Source organism: Pleurodeles waltl, chromosome 2_2 (assembly GCF_031143425.1).
Source record: "Pleurodeles waltl isolate 20211129_DDA chromosome 2_2, aPleWal1.hap1.20221129, whole genome shotgun sequence".
Classification (NCBI taxonomy): Eukaryota; Metazoa; Chordata; class Amphibia; order Caudata; family Salamandridae; genus Pleurodeles; species Pleurodeles waltl.
The window spans coordinates 141,390,688-141,405,829 of record NC_090439.1 but is presented as its reverse complement, the minus strand read 5'-3'; positions in this window follow the sequence as shown (position 1 = coordinate 141,405,829).

Here is a 15,142-nt window from a genome sequence, read left to right as displayed (position 1 = left end):
TTCTCAGCCTTGGATGATAAATGAATAGCTGGTAGAATAGCGACTCCATCTGCCTGATTTCAAGTTGAGCAGCAGCTCCTGTACAACATGTTTTCCAGGAGGGTGCCTGCAGAGTCTAAGGACCGACTTCCTACCGGAACTTAGAGAACTGGTCCGTGCATCAAAGGATATGAGGTTGTTGACAATGCTACTATCATAAAAGAGTATAGATATAAAATCAAAATCCGACCCCGGTTGATTATGTCTACGGACCTCTTGTATATCAGACCGGATGACAGAAAGACAATTCCTTTGTGTACGTATCCAAAAGATTACTTTATTAATGAGAGAATCCTTGGATTATATGTTACCCTTTGGCAATCTGGATACCCCAGTTAAGTATGAGCAATTACCATCCCTCCTTCGTCCATATGTTCCTTTCGGATCAAGCGATTGTATAGGTCTCACGAAATCAAAGGAAGAAGCTCGAAGGGGACTTGCATGAAAACCTGCTCTAAGAAATCTCCCATGGACTTTGTTCGAAACTGTAAGACAAACAGTACCTGAATCCCGCCGCCCAACAGAGCAAACATATTTATTGCGACCAGGATTAAAGGTTCGGTCATTAGTATTATTAATGGGCTGGCAGGATGGCCTGACATTAGTTCCCCTGTCCCGGTTGCAAATAGGAATGGAGGTCATTTTGCCGTTACAATTAGATAAACTTAGAACGTTGGTGCTTATTACCGGATTGAGTTTAAGAGCAACCTCATCGGCCGAAATATCCTTGGGATATCCCCTCTGATCTTTGTGATTGGAAATTTTATTCAGAAGTGTTATCGATAATGACTTAATATCATCCAGTTTATGGTTGATGATTACCAATTGGGAATCTTCATTACTGCCCACCTTGCAAGCCTGGATCCCCTTGTTAGTTCCATCTGCGGTTAAAATTTGAGAGCATTCCGGTCTTATGTTGCTAGAGGAGAGAACCGAAAACCTATTGGAGCATGGAATATCAAAAATAGACGGTGACATGAAGCTAAGGGGTAAGACGTCCTCAGCATGAAGTCGTCCTGCTATTTCCACAGATGCTAAAGATGACGAAGACTTCTTTGGAGGAGAGGGGAGTATATCCTGAAATTTGGGAGGGGGATGCAAATCCACCTCAACCTCCATCCTGGGCATAGATGTTTTTTTCTTAAAAAGGTCAAGAATCTTCTTGGGCGGAGAGGTATCTAGATTGGAGAGAGAAGCAATGGAAGGAATCCTCAATATTGCCTCAACCTCTTCAAACAAAGAGTCAATTGTTTTAAATTGGTTTTGAGTTTGTGGCACAACGCCCAACCATGGTATTATCAGACCGTTTTTTAGATTTCTTAACCCCTGATGGGGGTGCTGGTACATCACCAGCCTTCCGCTTCCCCATATCATAAATCTCTGTTAAATACACACTTAGGAATATTGGCCCAGCGTTTAGACTCCCACTAGTAGTGGCATACAGTGAAAGATGGGAAGAACTCAAAGGGCTGGTTAGCCCAAGAGCTACAGTTCAGCACCCTTTCTTATAGCAAACCACTGCAAACACTACTGTCAATAAACATGTAGAAACCCAATAACCACGTACCGTGCCAGCAGAAATTAATACTTCCTTCTTAGGGGGCTGGCCCAGCCCAGCCTCTTCCAGGCGCTGACGGGCGCATCCCGCGTGCGTCCCGCGCTGCGGTGATGTGCGGCGCGCTATAAGCGCCCGCAATGAGGTGGCCGCTCCCCCAGCAGTCCGCAAGGCAAGATGGATCCTGGGACTTGGTGTCCCTCCGGTAGCGGGAGCAGGCAGCGGTGATGTGCGGCACGCTATAAGCACCCGCGATGAAGGGGCCGCTCCCCCAGCAGTCAACAAGGCAAGATGGATCCTGGGACTTGGTGTCCCTCCGGTAGTGGGAGCAGGCAGCGGTGATGTGCGGTGCGCTATAAGCGCCCGCGATGAAGGGGCCGCTCCCCCAACAGTCAGCAAGGCAAGATGGATCCTGGGACTTGGTGTCCCTCCAGTAGCGGTTGTGCAAGTCATGTCAGCATTGCATTTCCTGGCCACAGGGTCATTCCAACATGCAGTGGACCTAGCTGGTGGTATGTCCCAACCTATGTTCAGTCTGGGGTTGAAAGATTTCCTATCAGCAACATTGAAACACATTGACAGCTATGTCAGGTTCCCCCAACGTGAGGATTTAGCCAATGTGAAGGCTGACTTCCATGGTTTTACCCACCTCCCACAAGTGGTGAAGCCATTGATGGCACTACAGGTCACTGAACAAGTATATTGCAGAAAAACATCCATTCCATCAACGCGCAAGTTGTCTGTTTGGCAAAGATCTACATCTCAAATGTGAGTGCCGATTTCCTGGATCAGCCCATAATTCCTTTATATTGTGGAACAGCATCATACCCCAGCTGATGTCAAAATTGCAACCAGAGAGGGCCTGGCTAGTTGATATGTCACATCTTTACTGATTGTGTGTGCTACAATTATGAGGTACATGACACATTGTTTCATTTATGTCCCATTCCTAAACAGGAAACTCAGCATATCTAAAGCGTCCTTGGTCGTTGACACCACTAAGGAATCCAACTATGCCAGGGGAAGCCTGCATCTATGAGACTCATGGAAGAACACTACAGGCAGTAGAGTGGGCTATTAGACTTCTAAAGGCCAGATTTATCTGTCTGGACAGGACTGGTGGAGCCCTCCTCTATTTACCCAGGAAAGTGTGTCAGATCACTGTGGCATGCTGCATGCTCCACGTCATCACCCTGTGGAGCAATATCCCATACATCCCAGAGGAGGGTGAGCCTGCCGTGCCACCAGTTTAGAATCCTGAAATGTCAGTGAAGATGACAGTGGTGAAGAGGAAGAAGCTGACTTGTGAGAAGATCTCATCCACAGCTACTTCTCATGAGTGTAAGTATGTCATGTGATGTCATGAATGTGACTGCACAATGAGCTGTAGTTGAGAGAATGTGTAGAGTTTAGTATTTTAAAAACAGTTAGGGACCTGGTATTCTGCACAAGTTAACCAAAGGTCAATTGGTAAGATAGCTCTTGACTCATCCCCAACTTGATGATGTTTCTTTGTTTGTGTCAGAATTATTGTAATGTACTTTGTTTTCCAGATGCTTACTATGTGACTTGTGTCAAATGGTTTCAAGACTATGCTCCTTGTTTTGTTCTTTGTACAGGTACCTTCACCATGACATCTTCATGTGGGCATTTCACATTTGTGACAATGGCAGTTAACTGATGCTGTTCTGAATTGTGAAGTAGACATGAATTGTTCCAGGTAAATTAGGTCACATAGTTTTGGTGTATGAGACCTGTGCCAAAACAGCTTGAACACCGTTTGGGTGAAAGTTCAGAAGTACCCATTGGACTTGTTTTGTGTCCTGTGGTGGGCCTGATGCATCATGTGTATTATCATGTGGTCGTAAAATATATACTCCAAGCTCACGGCCAAGTCAGTTTCCATTCACATTGGCTGAAAACTCTTTTTGTATGACCTGTATATACCTTCAGATGTGTTTGATTATTGTAGGCACAGTGCCTGTGCCAAAGCACTGACATATGTTTGTGTCATACCACCAGATGCATGAGCATTAGATTATTAGGGCCCTGTGACCCAGAACTATTGTACGGCCATCTATCTGACTCTTGGATTATATGATGTAGGATTACTTTGATGAGGTATGTGATAAGGCTCAAACTTGTGACATCAAAAACTTCAATGTTTACTTACTCTACAGGACAATGTCGGACAGATCTCTTCCTTCCGTGGTCTGTAAATATGTTCATTTACTCTGTATAAGTCAATCATTTATGATTTACATCAGTTCAGACATATGGACAGCCGATGTGCTGAACACTGTAATACATTTTTTAGTTTGGCAAGACACTTGTATGTATGTGTTTGCATGGAATGATTATAATCCTGAGCTGGAAATTGTGTACATGCAACATATCCCATCTTGAACAAGTATCTTGGATCATCATTGTATGGTTCACCTGGTCTGACATATCTACATGTCTAAATATGAAAGCAAAATCAGCAGACAATGAGTCAGTGATTAGTGATTTTATTGTGAAGCTACGACTAACAGAAAGTTTATGTGACATGAATCAAACAAAACTAAATATGTGAAGGGATCAGTCATGGTGAATGAAATCATTGGAGTAAATGCCACACTATTGGAAGTCCAAAGTCCAGAGTATTTCTCCCATTTAAAATGGAAGGTGGTTCAGGATCAGTCCACAAAGTACATGTGTAACACACAAAGGAGGACCAAACGGAACAGGGGTATTGCAGGCAGTGGTGGGTGTCTTGTCGTTCGCACATCCTGGATTCTTTGCTAGATGTCCCCGCTTGTGGGGGGAGGAATCAGCTGCTACAGAGGCAGGGGTGTGTGTGGCTGATTGTTCCTCTGGCAGGGCTTCCCTTCCTGTGGCTGCCACTAATGTTGATAGGCCTGATGTTGATGAGCCAAAGAAAGGTGTAGATTGGTTTTGAAAAGCCCTGCTCAGAATTGTGTGTATGTCCCTCAGCACCCCTTTTAGGGAGGCTATGAGGGAACATATCCATCTGTTCATGCATATCCCCATGCATGTCCCTCTGTAGTTGCTTCATTTCTTGGAGCTCGTTCAACACCTGTCCCATCATGCTTTGGGACTCTTAATAGACCTCTAAGACATGGCTGATGGTGTCCTGGCCAAGAGCAGCCCCAGTGGCCCCATCCCAATGGCCCACAGAATCCCTCCCATGCACTCTACCCCCTTGGGCCTGTGCTCTTGCCACAGGATGCCCTCTGTTTGTTCCTGGAACCTCATTGTCTGAAGTGTTGCACTGCAACTCAGGTTCCAGGACCAGGGGACACAAGTTGATAGAAACTGTGCTAGGTACACAGGTTGTGGGCCAATGGTTTCCTGTGATGTTGAAGGAACAGGACTGGGAGGTGAAATTATGGGCATAGTGAGACTCACTGTTGCTTTCTGACCAGGTTGCCCAACTGGGCCAGAACTGTCCTCAATGCCCACAAGCCCAGGACTGTTGTAGTCACCGAGGGCTTCCTCTAGGACGGTAGTGATAGTCTGTTCTTTGGCCTTCATGTGCCCAGCAGAAGATCCACCTGTTGATGAAAAACATACATTGTTACTGGTTTAATTGTGAAATCTACCTGCATTGTTTTGTGATACATTAAGCAGAGACCTTGGACAAAGTTAAGTTGTAGGTAATCCAATTGTACTAAGTAACCATGTTATTGAGTGATTTGACATGACATGTGAAGAATGCCAACACAATTTGACCCCCAAGCAGCTGATGAACTGTGTAGATCAGTTGCACTTTGGAAGATATGAAAATGACATTTTACAACATGTACATCAAACACATTGGAGAGTCAAGATATGGCTTAGACCATTTGGATGCCTAGTTGAGTGGGATTGAGGCAAACTCAGGACTTTGTTGTATATGTGACTGGTGTCGTCATGGCCTGGTACTGTGTCAATGTGTCTGCTTCCAATACCAATCTGGTGATGCAGCTTGGGGTCTTAGGAATACCTGTTGTATGCACTGGGTAAGGTATCATTTCTGTCTTCAATAGTTTCACTTTGGGTTAGCAAGTCAAGATGGAGCTAGATAGACAGACATGTCTCAGATTTGAGCATGACCTTTATCCTGATCACTCCCAGGTGTGTACACTTCATTTGAGAGTTCACACACAGGGGTATTTGGACAAGTGACCACTGAGCAGGTGTTTGGAGGTAAAGGGCCTCTTGGGAGTTGCAGTCTGGTCACTCCCCCTACTAAATACACTTGACAAATGGTATCCCCCAGAAGAGTAAACTTCAATTGAGAATTCAGGAACAAGAGTATTTGGACAAGTAACCACTGGGCTGGTGTTTGGAGTTTTTGGAACAGGGCCTATTGTGCTTGGCAGTCAGATCACTCTCTACACTACACACTTTATACAAATTGTATCCTCCCAGGTGAGTACACTTCAATTGAGAGTTCACAAACAGGGGTATTTGGACAAGTGACCACTGGGTTGGTGTTTGAAATTACAGAAACAGTGCCTACTGGGAATTGCAGTCATATCACTCCCTCCATTTCACATACTTCACAAATGGTATTCCCCCACGTGAGTACACTTCAACTGAGAGTTCACAAGCAAGAGTATTTGGACAAGTGACCATAGGGCTACTGGTACATGAACTATTGTGCTTTGCAGTGAAATCACTCTCTGCACTACACACACTATACAAAAGGTATCCTCCCAGGTGAGTACACTTCAATTGAAAGTTCGCAAACAATGGTATCTACTGAAACAGGGCCTCCTTGGAGTTGCGGTCAGGTCACTCATTCTACTCCCCAACACTTGACAAATGTTTGTAATTATATGTTTTTATGTTGACTGCATTTAGGGTTGAGCATAAGTTTACATTTTGGGACATACCATGGATCCCTGTTTGTGTTTTTAATATTGTGAGATTTTCTAGGCACCATTAGGACATATGGCATGTGTAAGAGCAGATATTTTGACATGAAATAATTATTCATCTATAATCATCCTTATGCACTAACATGAGAAATGCTTCAAATAAAAAATACATGTTAACATGAAAAGTGTGCCTACTTAGTGGCCGTCATCAGAGTGAAAGGCCTGCACATTTTTAAAAAAAGTTTTAACTCAGTGATGAAAGAAAAATATTCTGTCTCTTTAAGAACATGTTCTTTGCAAAAATAAATGCTGGAATAATACAAGTAATTATTGGGTTTTCTGCGGTGCCTTTTGGCAGAGCTAATATCGAATGTCTGCAAATTAACAGAAAGCACTTGTTCTCTGCTGTGTGTCAAGCAAGCAACGTCACAGCATGTAGTTATCTGCCTTCCAAGCTGAGCTAAGGTATCAACTATTACAAAACATTTCTGTAGAATTACAAGCTTCTTTTATCTCAATCACAAGTTTATTCTGTGTACGTACAAATGAAATGTGTTTCTCTCGAGGGGAATATCTGACCTGGAAAAAAAATTCTACTTCTTCCTGACTATCGTCCGGCAGCAAATGCATTCTGCAATGTGTTGAACAAAGACCTTCACTGAAACAGTGCAGAAAAGACATCAGATATTATAATTAAAATTGTTTGGGCTTACGCAAAAAGGAAGAGGTAGAGAAATACAGATCATTTAGGCTAATAGTGGAATATTTTCTGATGAGCTAATGTTTTGTGATTGGATGATTTATGCACATATGAAGTTTTCAGCCTATCTCAGAAGTTTAGCAAGTTTAATTAAATGTTTGAGAATCAGACATTGGGGGTTCATTGCTTCCTGGTTTCCAGAGACTTCACATCTCATTTCTTAGGATCTGTCACTTTGACATTTCATGCTTCATCAGTCAGTCTACTGATATTCTGATATTTTATTCCTTTGAATTATTTTTCTATGCTGCATGCAAGGATGCTGGTGCTTACTTTAGCACTCAATGCTTAGAGCTTGTAGTGCTATGCTGACTGCCTTAGATAATTAACTTGATGGTTCAGAGAATTTAGACCCTCATTCTGACATTGGCGGTAAAAACCGACTACTGCTGCGGTGAGTGCCACCAAAAGACCGTCGCCGCGGCTACCAGCCATCTGACATATTTTGACCATAGCTGGATTTCCGCCACAAGAATGGCAGAAATCCTGCTGTGGCCATGCTGGCGGCTGGTGACAGCAGCGCCACACCAGTAGACTGCCGCCAGCCGTATTATGGCCAATAATACGGCTTGGCGGTGTTCTGCTGGTGGGCACTACTGGTGGTAACAGAGCCCCATCCCTTCTCCTGCAGGAGGACCCCTGAATACAGGTAAGTTGGGTCTCAGACAAGGGAGGTGGGTGTTGTGGGTGTTTGTGGGGGTGTATGAATGTTTGTGTGTACGTGGATGTGGGTGTGTGTTGAATGTCGGTGTGCATGTTTGGAGGTGTGAGTGCATGTATGTTGTGTTGTGTGAATGAGTGTCTACGTGTATGTTTGAAAGTGTGTGCGGATGTGTGTGTGAATGGATGTATGCTTGCTTGTAAGCATGTGGGAATGGGTGTGTGTGTGAGTGAAGGGGGTCGTGAATGTAGGGGGGTTTGGAGAGACGGGGGTTGTGGAGGTTTGGGGGTAACTGGAGTGAAAGGGGGGGCCCTTATCAGTGAAAAGGAAGGAATTACCTGTCACTGATACAGCCTACCGCCATGGTTTTTGTGTTGTTACGAACACCAGGGATACCATGGCAGTAGGCGGGGTCATAATCCCACAGGCGGCCCAATGGCAGCCCCCGGGCTGGAGATTGATATCTCCAACTCGGCGACTGTTATTGCCATGTTGGTCAGAGTGGTAAATTGGCAGGTTGGCTTCAGCCAACCCGCCAATGTCATAATATGGCGGTAAGTACCGCCAGTGTGTTGGGGAAACTTTCTGCCATATTAACACCGACTGCCGGGGTTGTAATGATCCCCCAAGAGTCCAAATTTCTGCATTGTCACCCCTGTCCTGATGCTATTACTGCTGACCGCCTGATGAAGCTATGCTTTGGTGCTGAATCCTTTAGGATTGGCAAATAAATTGATCTGTGCAATGTTATTTGTCTTTTGTTTAACAGGCACCAGCTGCTACTGTTTTAATTTCTGTTGCTATTTTTGCTAGTGCCTTAGCTAGATGTTTTCTAAATTAATGTTTCTAAAACTTTTGCATGATGCCCAACACTCCAATGCTAATTTGAGGTTAGTGAGGTGTTTTCTCTATGCTTAAGAATTGCCATTGTTTTATTACGGAATCAAATATATACTATCTCTCTTACACAGATATTCATGTTATTGATTTGTGTTCTAACTATTGAGTTCATTGTTTTATTTTCTCATTTTAAACTAAAATTTTTCAGGCCAATGCTTCAGCCTATGATGATTCTTTATTTGTACTATTTGGTGATGAGAATAATTTTTGGGACATTAGCATTAAAAATATAGGTAAATAGAAATTTTAATTGATACTACAAGGTGTAGTTATTAAGGCCAAATGAGTCACCATGAGTCATATATATTTATTGGTGATTATTATTGTTGTTTAATGTTGTTTTGCATGTCAATACTCAATATGTTAATCAATGTGATAATCAATATCATCTAAACGAGTCAAACGGTTCATTGACCTTATAGTAGCATCCAATCACTCACTATTTTGAAATAGATGACACAAGGATCTGTGCGCTGCAACACATGATGTCCTTAGTAGCTATGATGTTGGATCCAATTATATAGGTTAACAGTGTTAAATGTCGAATACTCTGGGTATTGAATGTTGGTGAGGTGCATGACCAAGACAGTGGTAAAAGCTGAGCTGTGAGCATGCATGACATTGATTTCTTGTGACAGGTTTTGGGTTGTAACTTACCAGACTCCATTCCTCCAGGTATTCTTATCCAGCCTCAGGATACAGGATGGTCTAATCCTTCTCCTCTAAGGAAATGTTAATGGGGCACTGTGAGGGCCACCGTCAATCTTTTTGACCTCCAGCTGCTGTCTGGAGACCAAAGAACGGACTTTGCCCATGAGGTCCTTAAACCTCTTCCTAATGTCCTCCTTTGTGCACAGGGTGGTGCATGCAGCATTCACTCTGTCAATTGTACTGCCCCACATTTCCATGTTCCTACTGAGAGGAGTGTGCTGCACTTGGGCTCCAAACGAATGTGACTCTTCTGTAATGATTTCATCGACCATGACTCTCAATTCATCCTCTGAAAATCATGGGTTTTTGGCCTGTGATGTGACATGTAACTGGAAGATAAAGGGGGTGACAGTGAGCAAACAAGACAAGTGAATATGCGGGGAAAATGGACAATGTGTGTGAAGGATGTAAAATGGGATGTGGAAAAAAAGTCTGTCTTAGAACAAAAATGTTTCAAAATTATGTGTGGTTGGTCTTGCTCTGCTTCAGTTGAAATGCAAAGAATTGTGGTCTGTGATAGGATGTGTTTTGTAGCGTCTATTACAGATGTATTCACTTGACCAATGTGTGTCAGCTGTGTTGTTTTTAATTCATCCAATGTGCACTTGTCTGTTACTTTGCTGAACATGGACTGCAGTGGTCGACAGCCATTGGCTGACCATCTCAAGTCATATGTTGTTAGGCTCAAGAGATCCGATTTACACGTTATCACCATCCAGGTGTTTATCTAGAGTCAGCTCCCTACTTCCGCAACTAACCAAAACAATGCTGTACTAATAGATAGTTGATTCCATAGAAATACTAGGTATGGAAAAGATACCTGGCTTTTAAATGATTGACAAAGAAACCAAGGAAATCTCCTACATTCAAGAATTCCAAATGTAACGTAAAATGCAGAGTTTACTCATGCAGGTTTTTCACTATGTTTGAATGTTAATGAATGCAACTTGCAATTGAACAACTACATTTTATTCTTTACTTCTAAAGGAAGTCTTCTTCTATGTGAAAACCCCTTTCTATCATCACTATTATACGGTATCGGCAAAGCCAATAGGTCTGTCTAATTTGACATATGTTTTGGCTGTAAGTACTGCAATGGCAAATGAACAAATGCTACAATCAGCTAGCATTATGCAAGGGTACGTGCATCAATAGGCCTTTCAAAAGGTCAGGACCATCTCATTCCTTGTCATGAAGGTCACCTTTATTTATCTTTTTTTAGCCAACTGTACTCGCATGCAATGTGATCAGTGTTTGTTTACATTATTTGTAGTTTATTTTATATGAAGAAGGAACATCACTGTGATTCTTTCTACCTGTATTGGCTACACTTAAAACACACAATATTGAGGTGCTTATTAGACAATGCATGACATATGATTAAAATATTAAAACAAAGTTTAAAAATCAGTACTCAGCAACCTGAAGATTTATGGTCCATACGCAATATGAAGGAAACAAAAGTACCAGTTCTAACATCCAAAGTGCTAGTGTCTAAAAAAGTAAGGACTAGCTGTACAGGGCCACTATGTTGTCAGGCCAGTTACCAGGTCTGGTATATTATGGTAGATGTAAATAATGCATTTATTGACTATAGCTTTCATGTATGGCCCTTAATCTAAAAGATGTAATCAAGCTTTGGAATGCAGTGTTGAAGGTGAATATGGAAGAGAGAATAATGAGGTGCAGATGATAGAGCCATGGTCACCAAGTGGCCTGAAGACATTTGAGACCTTCAGTTAGCCCTAGCTTTTTACAAGGCAGCAGTTTGCTTATATAGATATTAAACCAATGATTGTAATGGAAAAAACAGAACTATGAGTCTCAGAAAGCTATTACCTAAAAATCCAGGAGTGGCTGAACTGTCGCACATGAAAGTGGATCACATGAAAGTGGGCAAAGAAGTGTGTTAAGGAGAGAGTTGGGGGCAAGGTAGGCAGAAGACAAGGAGTCAACGACAGAGAAGGAAATACCACAAACAACTAAAATTGGCAGTCCAATATGCATTAAAATGTAAGCTGGAGACCTCAGGAATTTTTGTCTTAGGCCTCATGCAAGCTTATAATATTGGGAGTAGGTTTCAGTACCTGTAGTCCACCAATTCAGACAAGCTGAAAATATTCATATTTAATGTTGTGCCTGAACATTTCTCATAAAACACCAGATGAAATCCACTAATCTGAATCATTTAGATTGTGTTATTGAGCCCTGGAATTTTAATGCAATATATTGAGAAAAGCAATTTCCATGACAAACTCCTAAGTGATAACACTGTACAAATATGAACATCATATCGACAAAACAAAACCCACATGTGCAAACACCCAAATTTCCACTGGTCCCTGTTCATCTTATCACACCATAGCTAAGGATGCTGTGGTGTGTGTTACAAAGTTTGATGGTTTGTCTTGCTTTGGGGGGAGCAGCAGGCATTGTTAATTGGTTGATGAACGGCAGGAGTACCTTGTTGGTTAGTGTTTAATATTTGAAAGATGTCTACCATCATTTTTTAGATCTGACATTGTCATCCTTTGTCACAACAGCTCACTGAAGATTCATGGATGTGGTGTATACAATATCAAAACACAAACATATTGGAAAACAAACATTGTTTACAAAAATATCTGCTTTTTATACTTCACTTGTAAAACCACAAATATCAAGAACACAAATATCTTTGTAAAAAATAAGCACAAATATCAGAAACAAAATATTGTCACCTTTAAATAAGCATATATGTTAAAAATATTGATTCACACAATAACAACTACAATAATATAACCAAAATAATTACAATATCAATAAATATGTAAAAACTTCTTTTACGCAAAACGTTTAAAACATTTTATGCACATGTTCAAATTTAAAAAAATATATTACATCAACAAAATATTAACGATTCACCCCCAAAAATACATAACTAAAGCCATAACAATGTAACAAAACGTATTGCCAACAACTACATAAATAAACTAAACGTATGGATATTATATATCAAATTAAATATCAGAATTTATAAACAAAACATAAATTAACATTTACCACAGAAGAAAATAACTGATTCAAAAAGTTCAATCTGAAACTAAACTAACAAATAAAATCAATCTATAAACTAAATATTTCTAAAATAACAAAAACTGCAGGGTGAGGAAACTCTTCAGACACATACCTACCCACATAATTACCAAATCTAGTAAGTAACACTTTCTTTTAAACTACATCTAACTCACACATAAACATAAAAATGCAAAATAGCAAATAATTAACAAAACACTCTTCAACTTCTATCTCTTTAAATGTAATTCCTTAAAGAAAACACTATAACTTCAAAAAGTTATCACATGCCAGAAAGAAACACTTATCACAGATTAAGCATGCAACGGTGAGTAAAAATAAACCTAATGACCTCAACCTCTACAAACTAATAAACATTTTAAATTAAACTGACACTTTTTTACTTCCATCAGAAAAGGAAGCACCTACTCAAAGTTACAATACCTGTAACAGAATTGCTGCAAAACAGTGTGAAAGATCTAAAAAGAACATATAAGGAGGTATAAAAAAATCAAAGTAGTTGCATAATTTGATATGATAATAACAAACGTATAAACTTTTTAAAAAATGTATTTATTTATACTATTACAGATACAGTGATGTCATTCCAAATATATAACATCCCCCGAAAGGAAAGCAATTCAATGGTTTACACCTACACCCTAGAAGTGCATCAACAGAAAATATGAATGGGAAATGTACAAAATATTATTCTAATCCATATATTCCAATAAATTCGAAAAGATATAGGCCCTCATTATGACTTTGGCAGTCTTTTACAAAGACCGCCAAAGAAGCGGGTGCCAGAAGTCTGCCAGTGCTGCCGATCTTTCGACTGCCATATTACGACTACTGAAGGATTTCCGCCACAATTTGGGTGGAAATCCGTCAGCAGTTGTGCTGGTAGTCGGTGGCAGAGAGGCAGTTCCACAGCCATCACTACCATGCCAAAAGGATTCCCCCCACTGTATAATATGGCATGGCAGTCTCCTGATGGTGGGGCACTGCCGGCGGTGGAAGTGCCTGGTCCCGTTCCCTGGCGGATGACCTCCTCGACGAACATATTAAGTCAATCATCCAACGTTGGAGGGGTGTGGGAGGGTGGGGCGTGTTGTGTGTGTGTGTGCATGAGTGGGTGTAAGCCTGTGTGTGTGACTGTAAGGGTGTATGCATGTGTGAATATGTGTGTATGTATGTGTATGTCAATGTAAGTGTGTTTGCATGTGTGAATGTAAGTGTGTATGCATGTGTGTATGTGTGTGTGAATGTAAGTGTGTATGCATGTGTGTATGTGTGTGTGAATGTAAGTGTGTATGTGCGTGTGAATGTAAGTGTGTATGCGTGTGTATGCATGTGTGTATATGTGTGAATGTTTGTGTGAATGTTGAAGTGAGTGTGTGTTGGTGTGTGGGTATGAATGTGTGTCTGTTGGTGCGAGTGAATGAGTGTATGTATGTGTGTTGCTGAATGAGTGTATGTATGTGTTGCTGAATGAGTGTATTTATGCGTGTTACTGAATGAAAGTATGAATGCGTGTGGGTGAATGCGTGTATGTAAGTGTTGGTGAATGCGTGTATGCCAGGTGCATGTGGGTGTGTGTGTGTGCATGTATGCAGGGTGGGTGGGCTGGGGAGGCGGGTTCTGTCTTGAAAGCACGGGTGAGGGATCATGTAAATGAAGGGGGTTGAGGAAGTCATCTGCCGGTGGTAGGAAAGGAATTTCCTGTCTCCAGTAGCCTTTCCAACAGGGTTTTAATGGCAGTGCTACCGTTGTGGAAACCCTGGTGGAAAGGTGACTCGTACTACTGCCAGAGGTCTTCAGAGGACCGCCGGTCCAGAGGTGCTGTCCTCCGGCCCAGCAGTCCTACTGCCCTGGCGGTACCAGCAGAGATGTGGTGGTTTGGCAGAGGCCAAACTGCCACACTCGTAATGTGGTGGTCTTCACTGCCGGGCTGTCATTGGTGAGACTACCACCACGGCTCTGGTGGTCTTCGGACCACCAGGGTCGTAATGAGGGCCATACTCCCTAAAGTCCCCAAACATATCTGAGGGAAACTACCACCTATACACACTTTAAACATTTAATTGCATAAACTAAAAAAGCCACTAGCAATACTCTTTCTGCCCCTGGATGTTACCATGATACAGAAATACTGGAACATTTAACAGTGGCACATAACGAGTAACCTCTCCTTTTGTGTGACAACCTTAACAATGAGAAATTAATCCTAATATTCTCTAAAAGAAATAACATATTAAAAGTAAGAGCCTGATTACTAGTTTGGTGGTCCATGGACCACCAAACTTCAACGCCTCACTGTTTCTACTGGGCTGACCAGTGGAAAGATCCTAACTCGAGATTTATGCCTCTCAGCCCAGTGGAAACATTGTATTATGACGGTGGTGAGGCCATTGCCTTGATGACAGCCTCACCCCTACCATATTGGTGGTCATAATCAGGCTCTAAGTCATGGTCAAACCTGGAAGATGAATGGAAGCTTCAAAATTTGCACCAAGGCATTCACCTATGTATGCCCCATGCATGGCGAATATCAAAGCACAAATATCCCTTTTATATGACTCACTACCAAATAA